Source organism: Balaenoptera physalus, assembly GCF_965194825.1.
Source record: "Balaenoptera physalus genome assembly, chromosome: 3".
NCBI classification, from domain to species: domain Eukaryota; kingdom Metazoa; phylum Chordata; class Mammalia; order Artiodactyla; family Balaenopteridae; genus Balaenoptera; species Balaenoptera physalus.
This window is the reverse complement of record NC_138890.1, coordinates 83055347-83072241: the sequence shown is the minus strand read 5'-3', so window position 1 is coordinate 83072241 and position 16895 is coordinate 83055347. Positions and strand designations below refer to the sequence as shown.

Here is a 16895-nt window from a genome sequence, read left to right as displayed (position 1 = left end):
CACTTTCCCAAAGAGTTAGGCCAATCTGCTACACTAGTGGCTAGAGAGTGTGCTGAATTCGCCGAAACTTGTACCCACTAGATATTATATTTTTAAAATTCTTGCTACTTTGGTATGTGTAAAATAGTACATCAAAATTTCCCAAATTTGCCTGACCACCCTGTGATTTTTTTTGGGTCCATATAATCTCCTATAATTAGTAAACTATTCCTTCTTAAGTTTTCCTTCCAGGGATTTTTCAAATGTTTCATTCTTGCTGGTCTCTGCTTAAACCAGAAACCTCAATGAAAGATTCTGCTTGCACAGTTTTGGTAAACTTTGTTAACTTCGTCTAGTTTCAGGAAAGGATAGGATGAATGAAAAAATACTTCTTGTTTTTAGTAACTAACTGAGCATTGGTTTAATTTAGAAAAGTGTGAAAGGAACCTACTTTAATGACTATAACACAAAAATAGTACAGCAATGTGTATGCTTCCCAAGCTATTTAGAAATGCCTTTCTTATAAAAGAAATCTATTTTATTAACACTGATAATTTGTTTCGCCAAAGTAGTTTTTCATAAATTCATTCATCATGTCAATAGTTACTGAATCCTATTGTGTACTATGTTAGATGCTAAATGGATATGACCCCTGCTTTCAAGGAATTCATGGTCTGTGGGAGAAATGTAGCAATAAACAGATCAAAGTGAAATATATATATAAACAATTGTGAGAGCTCAAAGGATAGAGCCATTAACTCTCCTTGGGCAAGCCGGGAAAGGAGGTGATGTTTAAACTGGATCTTCAAGGATTAGTGGAAGGACACCCAGCCAAAAGGCAATGGGAGAGAGCAGAAGCCCCATCGAGAAACAGGGAGCTGAAAAAACACAAGAGGTGGCCCTTCCTTTCTTTCTTCCCCACTTCCCACCCAGGTACAGAGTGGAAAACTAGGCGACCTTCTGAATGTACAAAGTCTCCACTCCCCTCCCTCAAAGTGCATCATAATTCACAATTTCCTGTTTCTGCAGCTCAACCAGAATTTACTATCTCTCAGTGCAACTGTTCTCCTAGAGGCTTTTAGAGGAGTGCAGCCTGGTGAAAGTAACCTACTTCAAGCAAGAATACATCCTTGGGGTACTAGCATTTTGAAAAGGAAACTTGTAAGCTCAAATGAATCTTAAAATTGTAGAAGTATGCAGGGCAGAATTCTTTTTTCTGAGCGATTTCCAGATCCCCCTTGTGTATTTTGGTCTAGCCTCCCTTTACTTCCCTGAACAATATAAGATGAGGTGGCAGCAACTCGGCCACCAAATTCTGAGAGTTTTCTCTGGGCACAGTCTCCCTCTTCGGTATGATGCTGTCACACTATCACAAGCTAGAAATCTTGTGTCGTTGTAAAAGTATCTGTTTCTTTCTTTGTTATCTCTTTTCCTGAACTTGTCAGGGCTCTGACTCTAGCTTTCCAGGAGCAATGGATGAGAAAGATTCTGAAGATTCTTAAGAATCAGCTTCCACTCACTGGTAGTCTCCCCTCTCACATCCCACCCCACCCCACCCAAGTATTGTTTAGCAGTTCTGGCATAGAAGCCCAAGTTTCTTGGAGAGATGAGGGTGTAGTTGGTAACTCAGAGCAGGGAATCTCTTCTCAAGATTTTTTTTTTTTTTATATAGCTGAAAAGAGACTCCCAGGTGTGGGACTGATGAAGGAAGCCAGAGTCACCCCAGATATGAGGCCACTGTCAGCAGCACACTCCTGTCAGCACATGAAGAGGAGATGGAAATGATCCCTATGTGTTGATGACCTTGGCTGCAGCTTCAGTCTGAGTCCTTCCTGCTCCAGCTTCTGTCCCTGCCCCTGACTAGTGGCCCATGTCTGTGTGGATGTCCATCCAATTAACCAGGAATAGCTTCAATCTCACCAGTAATTCCTTAGCCTCAGTCCCAGTCAGCCTGACGAGTCGAGAAATTACCCAGGATCGACACCTATCCATCTTATCTCATCTTTATCAGTTATAACACAGTCCGATGACCACATCTCCTCCAAACTCCTTACAACCACATCTAGGTCATCATGAATGAACAGAATCGGGCCAGATTTCACCCAATCCCCATAAGATGAAAAATCCATCTCCACTTGCTGCAGCAGAATGAGCCTCTACATTATTGTTTCTTTTTTTTTTTTTCCCAACAAAAGGTTCACATGTTTATTACTGAGCTACACAGTGAGCAGTGGTGAGGAAAGATCAAGAAAAGAGGAGAGAGCATCAAACACAGGCAGCTGTTCCAGACACTAGTGACGTTCTGATTATGCGTGCCACTTCATATGTGAGGCTCCTTATAGACCCAGCTTGGTTCTTCTCCAATGTCTTCTCTTAGAGTTGTACCTGATTTTATTACCAGTTTTCATTCGAATCCATTGGGGACTGGGACGATTCTGCTTTTGTTTCTTGGCTGGGAATCGCTTGATCCTGAAAGTCTTGTGAGAAGACATGGCGAGGAGCAAATCCAACCGCACATAGGATGGCGGACAAGAGAAAAAGAGGAGGAATCGAGCAGAAGGACGTGTTTAGAACTACATTATTGTTTCTTATAATGTGGCCCACAAACCTCAGGAATAAGAATCACTTAGGAAACTTGTTTAAACTGAGGATTTCTGGGACACACTCTCAGAAATTCAGATTCACTAAGTTTTAATGTGAAGCACAAGAGTCTGCATTTTAAACAAATCTATAATTTAAACATATCTATAATTACTTTAAATGTGAATGGATTAAATGCTCCGTCCAAAAGACACAGGCTGGCTGAGTGGATACAAAAACAAGACCCATATATATGTTGTCTACAAGAGACCCACTTCAGACCTAGGGACACATATAGACTGAAAGTGAGGGGATGGAAAAAGATATTCCATGCAAATGGAAATTAAAAGAAAGCTGGAGTAGCAATACTCATATCAGATAAAATAGACTTTAAAATAAGGAATGTTACAAGAGACAAAGAAGGACACTACGTAATGATCAAGGGATCAATCCAAGAAGAAGATATAACAATTATAAATATATATGCACCCAACAGGAGCACCTTAATATATAAGGCAAATGCTAACAGCTGTAAAAGAGGAAATAAACAGTGACACAATAATAGTGGGGGACTTTAACACCTCCCACCAATGGACAGATCATCCAGACAGAAAATTAATAAGGAAATACAAGCTTTAAATGACACCATAGACCAGATAGATTTAACTGATATTTATAGGACATTCCATCTGAAAACAGCAGATTACCCTTCTTCTCAAGTGCACACGAAACATTCTCCAGGATAGATCACATCCTGGGTAACAAATCAAGCCTTGGTAAATTTAAGAAAATTGAAATCATATCAAGCATCTTTTCTTACCACAACACTATGAGATTAGAAATAAATTACAGGGAAAAAAATGAAACCCAAACACATGGAGGCTAAACAATACGTTACTGAATAACTAAGAGATCACTGAAGAAGTTAAAGAGGAAATCAGAAAATACCTAAAGACAAATAACAAAGAAAACACGACAATTTAAAACCTATGGGAGGCAGCAAAAGCAGTTCTAAGAGGGAAGTTTATAGCAATACAATCCTACCTCAAGAAACAAGAAAAAACTAAAATAAACAATCTAACCTTACACCTAAAGGACCTAGAGAAAGAAGAACAAACAAAACCCAAAGTTTGTAAAAGGAAAGAAATCATAAAGATCAGAGCAGAAATAAATGAAATAGAAACAAAGAAAACAACACCAAAGATCAATGAAACTAAAAGCTGGTTCTTTGAGAAGATAAACAAAACTGATAAGCCTTTAGCCAGACTCATCAAGAAAAAGAGGGAGAGGACTCAAATCAATAAAATTAGAAATGAAAGGGAGAAGTAACAATGGACACTGCAGAAATACAAGCATCATAAAAGACTACTACAAACAACTCTATGCCAATAAAATGGACAACCTGGAAGAAATGGACAAATTCTTAGAAAGGTTTAGCCTTCCAAGACTGAACCAGGAAGAAATAGAAAACGTGAACAGACCAATCACCAGTAATGAAATTGAAACTGTGATTAAAAATCTTCCAACAAACAGAAGTCCAGGACAAGATGGCTTAACAGGTGAATTCTATCAAACATTTAGAGAAGAGCTAACACTCATCCTTCTCAAACTCTTCCAAAAAATTGCAGAGGAAGGAACACTCCCAAACTCATTCTATGAGGCCACCATCACCCTGATACCAAAACCAGACAAAGACACTACAAAAAAAGAAAATTACAGGCCAATATCACTGATGAATATAGATGCAAAAATCCTCAACAAAATACTAGCAAACAGAATCCAACAACACATTAAAAGGATCATACACCATGATCAAGTGGGATTTATCCCAGGGATGCAAGGATTCTTCAATATACACAAATCAATCAATGTGATACACCATATTAACAAATTGAAGAAGAAAAACAATATGATCATCTCAATAGATGCAGAAAAAGCTTCTGACAAAATTCAACACCTCTTTAGGATAAAAACTCTCCAGAAAGTGGGTAAAGAGGGAACCTACCTCAACATAATAAAGGCCATATATGACAAACCCACAGCAAACATCATTCTCAATGGTGAAAAACTGAAAGCATTTCCTCTAAGATCAGGAACAAGACAAGGATGTCCACTCTCACCGCTATTTTTCAACATAGTTTTGGAAGTCCTAGCCTCGGCAATCAGAGAAGAAAAAGAAATAAAAGGAATACAAATTGGAAAAGAAGAAGTCAAACTGTCACTATTTGCAGATGACATGATACACTATACATAGAAAATCCTAATGATGTCACCAGAAAACTACTAGAGCTAATCAGTGAATTTCGTAAAGTTGCAGGATACAAAATTAAAGCACAGAAATCTCTTGCATTCCTATATACTAAGAACAAAAGATCAGAAAGAGAAATTAAGGAAACAATCTCATTCACCACTGCAAAAAAAAAAGAATAAAATACCTAGGAATAAACCTACCTAAGGAGGTAAAAGACCTGTACTCAGAAAACTATAAGACACTGATGAAAGAAATCAAAGATAACACAAACAGACGGAGAGATATACCATGTTCTTGGACTGGAAGAATCAATATTGTGAAAATGACTACACTACCCAAAGCAATCCACAGATTCAATGCAATCCCTATCAAATTACCAATGGCGTTTTTTACAGAACTAGAACAAAAAGTCTTAAAATTTGTACAGAAGCAGAAAAACCCTGGAACAGCCACAGCAATCTTGAGGGAAAAAAACAGAGCTGGAGGAATCAGGCGCCCTTACTTCAGACTATACTACAAAGTTACAGTAATCAAGACAGTATGGTACTGGCACAAAAACAGAAATATAGATCAATGGAACAGGATAGAAAGGCCAGAGATAAACCCATGCACCTAAGGTCAACTAATCTATGACAAAGGAGGCAAGGATATACAATGGAGAAAAGACAGTCTCTTCAATTAATGGTGCTGGGAAAACTGGACAGCTACATGTAAAAGAATGAAATTAGAACACTCCCTAACACCATACACTATAAAACCCTTAGAGGAAAACATAGGAAGAACACTCTTTGATGTAAATCACAGCAAGATCTTTTTTGACTGACCTCCTAGAGTAATGGAAACAAAAACAAAAATAAACAAATGGGACCTAATGAAACTTAAAAGCTTTTGCACAACAAAGGAAACTATAAACAGGACGAAAAGACAACCCTCAGAATGGGAGAAAATATCTGCAAACAAATAAATGGACAAAGGATTAATCTCCAAAATATACAACCAGCTCATGCAGCTCAATATTAAAAAAACAAACAACCCAATCCAAAAATGGGCAGAAGACCTAAATAGACATATCTCCAAAGAAGACATACAGATGGCCAAGAAGCACATGAAAAGCTGCTCAACATCCCTAATTATTAGAGAAATGCAAATGAAAGCTACAATGAGGTATCACCTCATACCGGTTAGAATGGGCATCATCAGAAAGTCTACAAACAAATGTTGGAGAGGGTGTGGAGAAAAGGGAACCCTCTTGCACTGTTGGTGGGAATGTAAACTGATGCAGCCCCTATGGAGAACAGTATGGAGGTTCCTTAAAAAACTAAAAATAGAACTACCATATGATCCAGCAATCCCACTACTGGGCATATACCCAGAGAAAACCATAATTCAAAAAGACACATGCACCCCAATGTTCACTGCATCACTATTTACAATAGCCAGGTCAGGGAAGCAACGTAAATGCCCATCGACAGACGAATGGATAAAGAAGATGTTATATATATATATATATACAATGGAATATTACCCGGCCATAAAAAGGAATGAAATTGGGTCATTTGTAGACACATGGATGAAACAAGAGACTGTCATGCAGAGTGAAGTAAGTCAGAAAGAGAAAAACAAATATCGTATATTAACGCATATATGTAGAATCTAGAAAAATGGTACAGATGAACCGGTTTGCAAGGCAGAAACACAGGCACAGATGTAGAGAACAAACGTATGGACACCAAGGGGGGAAAGTGTGTGTGGTGGGTGGTGGTAGTGGGATGAATTGGGAGATTGGGATTGACATGTATACACTAATATGTATAAAATAGATAACTGATAAGAAAAAGAAAAATAAAAAGGAATCTTTTCTTAACCAGAAAATTCAGAAAAAATAAAAATAAAAAATAAAATAGAGGTGACATCACAGGTGTGGCTCCCAGCCATGTTTCCTCCAATTACAGCAGTGTCTTCTCAGTAGGACCCATTGGGCAGAAAACCCAAAACTGCTATAGAATTCTTTAGCCCTGGCCCAAGGATATGGCTTTATGGCTGATGGGTTACCCCAGCAGTGTTTCGAGAATGGCTTATTGGGGAATTTTCCAACCTGGTTTACAGCCCGATGAGCCCCACCCTAGGTGAAGAACCCCATTGTTGAGTTCTCTGTCATCACCCAGACTGATATCAGACAGGCCAGGTTCTTGTCAGTTTCAAGCATATGAGACCCCACCCAAGTCTTAGGAGCCACACTTTATTGGAGAGGGAGGAATCAGATGGCTTCTAACCCAGTAGTCCCCCTAGGTCCCCTGCTGCCACACAACCTGAGTCTAGGGCACTCCTGCCCTCTCTCCCAGCCCTGGGAACAGTGCCTCAGACACCACTCCAAAGTCCCTGTTGGCCAGGCCCTAAACACCCAAATGATCTTCTGGTGCCTTACTTCTCACAGAGCCCAGGAAATGAATTTTGCTTTCACAACCCTCACTCCTTTGGTGTTTTCACATCCTGCATCAGTTCCAGACTCTTACTTCAAAGCTGCCTTCTTTCACGCCCACCTTCCCCACTCAGGAGCTCCCAGCCACCTCCTTGGATGCTCAGCTTAAAGGACCTTTTTGCTCCATCGGTTGGGATAAATCATTACTGATGATTCTACCTCTGCCAAGGTGATGACCCCAAATTCCAGAGCTCCTTCAACACCTCCCTGGTATTTACAGTCCTAGGAACTTCATGCCATCAGCCCTCCCAGTGGAATCCACTATGTCCTGGTGTAGAATTCTGTAAGGTGATTCTGCCCTAGGTTCAGCTCCACCTCACTTCCTTTCCTTCTGACTTCCTGTGCAGATAGTGACTGTGTCCACTGATTCTGTGCCTCCCACTTCCCCTTTAGGTCCTTTCTACGTGGGCCCAGCGTGTTCTACTGCCGACCCTCTCTGCAGAGGCCAGTGCCACAGCAGTATCACTTTCCCTGTCCTCAATCCTACCTGTTTCTGTCTTCTTTTTCCTGCCACCAACTGGCAGACCCACCATGTTTGGGGCCTGCCCCAGCCCTGAACTCAACCCTGATGGTGAGGACCCTGTCACTTTGACTCTTTCTTGCTAAAACCACTCAACACACCTTCAACCTTTCAATACTTCTGATTGGAAACCCCCTTGCAAGTCGCTGCTCCAGTTGTGACTGAGGCCGAGCTATTTCTTGGTAATAGTGGCTCCTGTCTGGTTCTTCTACAGGCATTATTCTCCACAGCTAAATTGGTTCTTCAAAGCCAGTCCCACGCTAGTAGGTAGGTCTCATGCTAAGTCTCAGCCTCTCTTCCTGCCCCGTAAGGCCAGAGTAGCCCACCATACTTACAATCCAATCTTGAGTTATGATTCCTAGTCAGAAGGGGACAAGGCCCTTAGCATCAGTTTTGTAAGTTCAGTACTCTTGTGGAGCGCCCCTGAGAAACTGTCTGAAGACTCACATTGGTGGTAGATCTGTGTTACAGACATAAGGTCCTCCCCTTGAGAAATATAGATGCAATCCTCAGGAGCAGGCTGGCAGCTGTGTCCTTGAAGCTGAGTACTGCTGTGCATCCATTCTATTGAGGCTCAGTACAATCAATCAGTTGACCATGATTTATTTTATTTTGGCTAAGTCAATTTACTATTTTATTTATTTTATTATTTTACTTAAGTGTTTTCCCATGCCTTCGGACAGGTTTCAATTCCTTATTCTACCATACCCAATCCAAGAACACCAAAAGCATCCCTCGCCTTCTAGGTCCCTATTCAAAACAGCCCTCTGTTGGTCATTTGCGGAGGACAGGCATATTTTGTCCATCCATTCATTCACTGATTCACTCAGTCACTCATTCTTTTTTTTTAAATTTATTTATTTTTGGCTTCATTGGGTCTTCGTTGTTGCGTGCAGGCTTTCTCTAGTTGTGGCGAGCAGGGGTTACTCTTTGTTGCGGTGCACAGTCTTCTCATTGCGGTGGCTTCTCTTGTTGCGGAGCATGGGCTCTAGGCGCGCGGGCTTCAGTAGTTGTGGCATGCGGGCTTCAGTAGTTGTGGATCACAGGCTCTAGAGTGCAGGCTCAGTAGTTGTGGCGCACAGGCTTAGTTACTCTGCGGCATGTGGGATCTTCCCGGACTTGGGATCATACCAGTGTCCCCCGCATTGGCAGGCAGATTCTTAACCACTGCGCCACCAGGGAAGCCCCAGTCACTCATTCTTTCAACACCTATTTTTTGGTGACTCTGTGCTATGCCCAGTAATGAGCCTGGGAGCACAGTGTACGTGAGCAAGGTCATGTCTCATGTGTCCTCCTGGAGCATTGGAAGCACCTAATTTGGGCTGGGGAGACAGGCTGCAGTGGAAGGGGGCCCACCAGAGGCAGAGATGATTAAGCAGAAGTCTGCGGGGTGGGTTGGAATTTTCACAGATGAAGAAGTGATAACGAAGGAAATTTCAGGCAGAGTGGAAACACTCAGAGGCAAGAGAGAGCCTGGCTGCTGAAGAGCTGAAAGAAGTTCCAGATGGCTGGGAACCAATCTGCAACAGGGACTGGTGAGAGATGAAGGCAAGGAGTTATGGAGGAGTCAGGTCATGGAGCATCTTAGGAAGTCACATAAAATAACTTGAACTTGATGGCGTGGCCATATAACTTCCCTCAGGTAGAACGCGAATCTAAACAAATGGGGCAGAGCCAGGTCCAGCTTCTGCTAGCCTAAAGGGTGCCAAGTAAAAATCAACTTCCACTTTTACTGAGAGCAAGCTGAACACGATGCTGAAAACTGTCTGGTTAAGTCACTGGCTCCATAGCCAAGAAGCTATCCTGAGAACAAGCCTTTTGCTTAGATTTCAAGGTCTGCCTTCTGGATTAGTGAGTAAAAACAGCAATTTGTCCATGTTCTACCTCCCTCTCAAAACACAACAAGCACACATCCAAACTCTAGTCCAGTGCATCTATTCAGTAGGTTTCAGTGCTAGAATCCCATATTTTTCCTGCTCAGAAGAGCCCCACCAGTTAGAGTTCTGCCTCATCTGACCTCACAACAAACAATAACATCCACAGTGTGTTTTTTCATAAAATCACCAGCCTGGGTCCCTTAGTTACAATAATGTAATTTATCTCTAAGTCTATGCCAGTACCAAGTTGGACCTTGGGCAGGAAGACTCTGCCCTAGTTCCCAGACCAAACCAGATACAGAGCAGACAAATCCAAATGTTCTTAGTCTACTCATCAGAAAAGCAGGAGCCTCTGACCTGGGGGTAGGTATATGTGAGCTGAGACCTGAAGGAGATGGAAGCTGTAGCCAGTTGTAGAGGAGGGAGAAGTGGTTCCAGGCATCTGGAGCATCTTATGCAAAGCGCGGCCCTTGAAAGCTAGCACTGAGGGTTCAAGTGCTGACCATGGGTTTCCAATTTGTTCCTCAGTTTCCTTTGTTGATAATTAGTACTATAATTTGCTGCTACTGACAATACAGTAAGCCTTTATTTAGTGTGTCTGTGTGTAAGGGGCTGTGCAAAAAAGCTTTAGGATTGTTGCTTTATTGAAGTTTTATAACAAACACAGTGAGTACTATTACACAGATGGAGAAACAGAGGGATTGAGAGATTGAGTAACTCAAGCAAAATCACATGGTCAGTCAGCAGCAGGTGGCATTGGTATCCAGACAATCTGACTCCAGAACTCAAGTTCTGAACAATGGTGCTACATGCCTCTGCCATGTACTTCCTCAGTAAGGGGTGTTTGCTTTCCAAGTTGCCGCCCTCCTGGCCCCCTGGGTCTCCGGGTCCTGGGGCTGAGCTTCTGCTTTATAGTTGGCTCCTATAAGGACTCTGCCTCTCTGGGACCTGTCCCACAGCCTTTAGCTAGCAGGCCTGTCCCTCCACCACTGGGGAAACACCCATGAGAGCACGCCTCCACCTGGGTCCTGCTCACGGTTTGCATCCCTTCATTGCTTCCCATCCACCTTCTCACCACTCCTGGCTCCTCCAGGACTCCTGCTTCTGGATTTACTGCCCATTTGCAGACTGATTTGCCCTGCAGATCTGACATGTGACCATGTCCCACTGGAACACCTGTGGCTGCCTCATACGGATTATGGTTTGCACTAACCCCTTTCCTTTTGCTGTTTCTGGCTTCTTTGAGTAAATACCACACCCAGGAAATTCCACTCTTTGAAACTTGCCCCTTGTGATAGGCCTCCATGGAGTGTCCACGCTAGTGCAGGGCCTAGATGTCAGGCCTTGGTTGGTGGTCAGTGTACATCCGGAATATTTTTTGCCCAGGTCACTTCACCCACAAGGTAAAAAGGGCCTAGGAGCCAGATGGCAGACATCATGGTAGAGGTATTTGACCTATTCTGTGCTTTGTTACCCATTCACCAAATCTGTGCAGAGAACACAGTGACAGGAACACAGAAAACATGCAAAAAACTATTTGTCCAATTTCTGTTATTATTCTTTGTGCTCTGGGAGGGGGTACGGGGGAGGAAATTAGGGGAAGAGAATTTCTACAACAATTTTCTATGTGGTATCCATGGAGTTAGTTTCTTATCAAAAAGAATTTGCATGAATGAAGAATTTTGAGAATGAATTCTTCTGAAGAGGACATAGGTCCTTTCTAGAAGGTCTTCTAATGCTAAAACTCTGCACTCTCTCTGTCTCCAGGCCCTAATAATGTCCCTGCCACATTTTTATAATGTTTCACGGCTACTAAGCTTAGGAAGTTAGCACATCATGCCAGATACGAGCACAGGTTTTAGAGGCCACCGATTCAGTTCAACACACATGTATTGCCTGCACTAGGTTCGAAATAAGATAGAATCCCTCTCCTTGTGACTTTATAGTCTGTTGTGGGCAACAGACACTCAAACAGGTAATTTCAATTTAATGGGCAAGCTGTGAGAAAAGTATGCAGAGTACTACAGAGGCAACCATCACTGACTAATTGTGTGTCCTTGGGCAAATAGCAACCTCTCTCAGAGCCCCAGTTTCTACAACTATAAAATGGGGTCAAAGTTCCTACTGCCTAAGGATTGCTTTGAGAACTAAATGAGACATTTGTAAAACACATAACACGGTGTTTTACACACAGGAGGCACTCAATAAACGGTGTCCATTAGATTATCTAGTAGGCCAGAACCCAGAGTTCTTGTTCTATCTGTGCTTGCTAAGTGTGTCTGATTCTCCCACTACAAACTGAGTTTTCACACAACCCTCTCACTGTAGTAATTATAACAATAACCCACTGTAATACTTGCCCTTGTTCACAGGAGAGACTAGACAAGAAATGATGACTGTATTGGCCCAAATCTACAACTGCAACTTGAAAAACGCCTCAAAGAACATTCTGTGCTCACAGTGGGCTTGGACCATTGTTTTAACATGTGAAGAATGAAACTGTCTACATTATCACTATAACTTCTTCCTCACCTTGCCTCTGTCTGCTACAAATCATTAGACTAAAGAGCTTTTCTCTCTTTTGCCCATATCAGCCTTCTCATGACTTTGTCTAAGGGTCACACTCAGGACAGCCTTGTGTGGAAGAGGTCTCTGAGGTTGTATGATTTAAATGCCACTGCCAAAATAACCCCAAAGAGTCATCCATGTGCTGGACACTGGGCCTATATTAGGTCTTAGGGAGCTCTTATTTTATATTAACTATTTGACTACCCAATTACATGACATTTGGTTGGCTTTTTCTTATTGGTGACATTTGACTCTTTTAGAGAAAACTTGGCTTAAGGAAATGCTAGTAGGCTTTGTTTAAAGCATTTATTGTAAACTTTTTTTTTCTCAGTTCTTTGATTTCCTCATATTTCATCACTGAGATAATCGTCTATCAGATGACCATTCCTAATAGATGCTCCTTACTCCTAGAAGTCATCATCTCATGAGTATGAGCTCACTGCTTGGGAAATGACTCATAATCTAACATAGGGTGGTTAATATCATTGTGCTTAAAAATTGGGGTGCCATTTTATTCACTTCATAAACATTTGGGGACTTACCTGGTGGCACAGTGGTTAAGAATCCACCTGCCAATGCAGGGGACATGGGGTCGAGCCCTGGTCTGGGAAGATCCCACCTGCCGCAGAGCGACTAAGCCCGCGAGCCACAACTACTAAGCCCACGTGCCACATCTACCAAAGCCCATGCGCCTAGAGCCTGTGCTCCGCAATAAGAGAAACCACCGCAGTGAGAAGCCCACACACTGCAACGAAGAGTAGCCCCTGCTTGCCACAACTAGAGGAAGCCTGCATGCAGCAACGAAGACCCAGTACAGCCAAAAATAAATAAATAAAAATAAATAAATAAAATAAAATAAAATAAATAAACATTTGGGTTATGCTTACTAATATATCATGTATCCCCATGTATCAGCCATGAATTCCTCAAGATACTTGAAATGCAGTCTACACAAAAAATCAAATCATTGTTACAGTAGCATTAGTCTAAGAATGATACTCAGTGACCCTCAGTCAGAGGCCAGAACCAAGAGCCAAGAGAGTAAAGCAAAGAGTCAAGCAGAATTATTCTCAGGCTTTCAAACCTAATGAGTTGGTCCAGCTGGATGTCAAAACTGCTTTGAACTGATAACTCCTTTGTGCCTTCCATTTACACCCTTCTTGAGTGAAATGCCTATAACAGTTATCATGCCTGTCCCACCTTTGTTTGTTGGGAGTGTGGGGACAAATAACTTGTCTCTGTAGTTCTACAGGCCCACAGATAGAGAGGATTGTGCTCCAAATGAATTACACCCAGGAGCCTCATCAGCACCAGATTTAGATGATGGTATTTTGGGCTTTTGAGCTGATGATATTTAGATGGGATTTTGGACTTTGAACTGATGCTGAAAAGGGATAAGGCCCTTAGGAACCTTTGGAGGAGGCGCATGTATCTTGCATATGGAACAGATGTGGACCATTGAGGGTGACAGGGTAGATTGCAGTAGTCAGAATTCTACCCCAATGTCTTTCAGTCTTATATATATAACCAAATTCTCTCCCCTTTCAGTGTGGATGTGATGAGATATCATTCCCATGATTATGTTATGTTAAATGTCAAAAGGGAGATTACTCAGCTGGGCCTAATCATGTAATTACATGAGCTGCACAAAAGCAGAGAGTTTCCTCTGGCTGATAGAAGTCAGAGAGACTCAGAGCATGGCAGGATTCAATGGATGACTGGAGATTCTCCTGTCGGCCTTGAAAAATTCTGCTGCTGCGATGTTTGAAGAGAGCCGGTGAAGGGAGACCTTCAAGATGGTGGAGGAGTAAGATGTGGAGATCACCTTCCTCCCCACAAATACATCAGAAATACATCTACATGTGGAACAACTCCTACAGAACACCTACTGCACGCTGGCAGAAGACCTCAGACTTCCCAAAAGCCGTGTGGCTGACAGGGTCTTGGTGCTCTGGCTGGGTGTCAGGCCTGTGCCTCTGAGGTGGGAGAGCCGAGTTCAGGACATTGGTCCACCAGACACCTCCCAGCTCCACGTAATCAAACAGCGAAAGCTCTCCCAGAGATCTCCATCTCAACACTAAGACCCAGCTCCACTCAACGACCAGCAAGCTACAGTGCTGGACACCCTATGCCAAACAACTAGCAAGACAAGAACACAACACCACCCATTACCAGAGAGGTTGCCTAAAATCATAATAAGGTCACAGACACAGTCCTGCCCACCAGAAAGACAAGATCCAGCTTCATCCACCAGAACACAGGCACCAGTCCCCTCCACCAGGAAGCCTACACAACCCACTGAACCAAACGTACCCACTGGGGGCAGACACCAAAAACAACAGGAACTATGAACCTGCAGCCTGCGAAAAGGAGACCCCAAACACAGGAAGTTAAGCAAAATGAGAAGACAGAGAAACACAGAGCAGATGAAGGAGCAAGGTAAAAACCCACCAGATGAAACAAATGAAGAGGAAATAGGCAGTCTACCTGGAAAAGAATTCAGAGTAATGATAGTAAAGATGATCCAAAATCTTGGAAATAGAATGGAGAAAACACAAGAAACGTTTAACAAGGACCTAGAAGAACTAAAGAGGAAACAAACAGTGATGAACAACACAATAGATGAAATCAAAAATTCTCTAGAAGGAATCAATAGCAGAATAACTGAGGCAGAAGATCGGAGGAGTGACCCAGAAGATAAAATAGTGGAAATAACTACTGCAGAGCAGAATAGAGAAAAAAGAATGAAAAAGAATTGAGGACAGTCTCAGAGACCTCTGGGACAACATTAAACACACCAACATTTGAATTATAAGGGTCCCAGAAGAAGAAGAGAAAAAGAAAGGGACTGAGAAAATATTTGAAGTGATTGTAGTTGAAAACTTCCCTAATATGGGAAAGGAAATAGTTAATCAAGTCCAGGAAGCACAGAGAGTTCCATACAGGATAAATCCAAGGAGAAACACACCAAGACACATATTAATCAAACTATTAAAAATTAAATACAAAGAACAAATATTAAAAGCAGCAAGGGAAAAACAACAAATAGCATACAAGGGAATCTCCATAAGGTTAACAGCTGATCTTTCAGCAGAAACTCTGCAAGCCAGAAGGGAGTGGCAGGACATATTTAAAGTAATGAAAGGGAAAAACCTACAACCAAGATTACTCTACCCAGCACGGATCTCATTCAGATTCAATGGAGAAATTAAAACCTTTACAGACAAGCAAAAGCTGAGAGAATTCAGCACCACCAAACCAGCTTTACAACAAATGCTAAAGGAACTTCTCTAGGCAGGAAACACAAGAGAAGGAAAACACCTACAATAACAAACCCAAAACAATTAAGAAAATGGTAATAGGAACATACATATCGATAACTACCTTAAATGTAAATGGATTAAATGCTCCAACCAAAAGAGATAGACTGGCTGAATGGATACAGAAACAAGACCCGTATATATGCTGTCTACAAGAGACCCACTTCAGACCTAGGGACACATACAGACTGAAAGTGAGGGGATGGAGAAAAAGATATTCCATGCAAATGGAAATCAAAAGAAAGCTGGAGTAGCAATTCTCATATCAGACAAAATGGACTTTAAAACAAAGACTACTATAAGAGACAAAGAAGGACACTACATAATGATCTAGGGATCAAACCAAGAAGAAGATATAACAATTGTAAATATTTATGCACCCAACATAGGAGCATCTCAATACGTAAGGCAAATGCTAACAGCTATAAAAGAGGAAATCGACAGTAACACAATCATAGTAGGGGACTTTAACACCCCACTTTCACCAATGGACAGATCATCCAAAATGAAAATAAATAAGGAAACACAAGCTTTAAATGATACATTAAACAAGATGGACTTAATTGATATATATAGGACATTCCATCCAAAAAACAACAGAATACACTTTCTTCTTAAGTGCTCATGGAACATTCTCCAGGATAGATCATATCTTGGGTCACAAATCAAGCCTTGGTAAATTTAAGGAAACTGAAATTGTATCAAGTATCTTTTCCGACCACAATGCTATGAGACTAGATATCAATTACAGGAAAAAAACTGTAAAAATACAAACACATGGAGGGTAAACAATACGCTACTAAATACCCAAGAGATCACTGAAATCAAAGGGGAAATCAAAAAATACCTAGAAACAAATGACAATGAAAACACGATGACCCAAAACCTATGAGATGCAGCAAAAGCAGTTCTAAGAGGGAAGTTTATAGCAATACAATCCTACCTCAAGAAACAAGAAAAATCTTTCTTAGGTCAGTCTCCCAAGACAATAGAAATAAAACCAAAAATAAACAAATGGGACCTAATCAAACTTACAAGCTTTTGCACAGCAAAGGAAACCATAAACAAAATGAAAAGACAAACTACAGAATGGGAGAAAATATTTGCAAATGACACAACTGACAAGGGCTTAATTTCCAATATATATAAATAGCTCATACAACTCAACAACAAAAAAACAAACAACCCAATCAAAAAATGGGCAGAAGACCTAAATAAACATTTCTCCAAAGAAGACATACAGATGGCCAAGAGGCACATGAAAAGCTGCTCAACATCACTAATTATTAGAGAAATGCAAATCAAAACTACAATGAGGTAT

At 41.5% G+C, this 16895-nt stretch overlaps 1 long non-coding RNA gene and 1 pseudogene across 3 annotated transcripts in view; one reads left to right on the top strand and one right to left on the bottom strand.

The window, feature by feature from the left end:
• The window catches only part of LOC309657861, a 36966-nt gene that overhangs the window by 3248 nt on the left and 16823 nt on the right, over positions 1–16895 (top strand). For both annotated transcript variants that reach the window (XR_014261927.1, XR_014261928.1), the window contains exon 2: positions 9547–9660. This is a non-coding gene — a long non-coding RNA (uncharacterized lncRNA). The remainder of the gene's footprint in view (positions 1–9546; positions 9661–16895) is intronic.
• LOC309657856 (large ribosomal subunit protein eL39 pseudogene) lies at positions 2169–2571 on the bottom strand (annotated as a pseudogene). The gene has a single exon. The product of its transcript is annotated as a large ribosomal subunit protein eL39 pseudogene (transcript).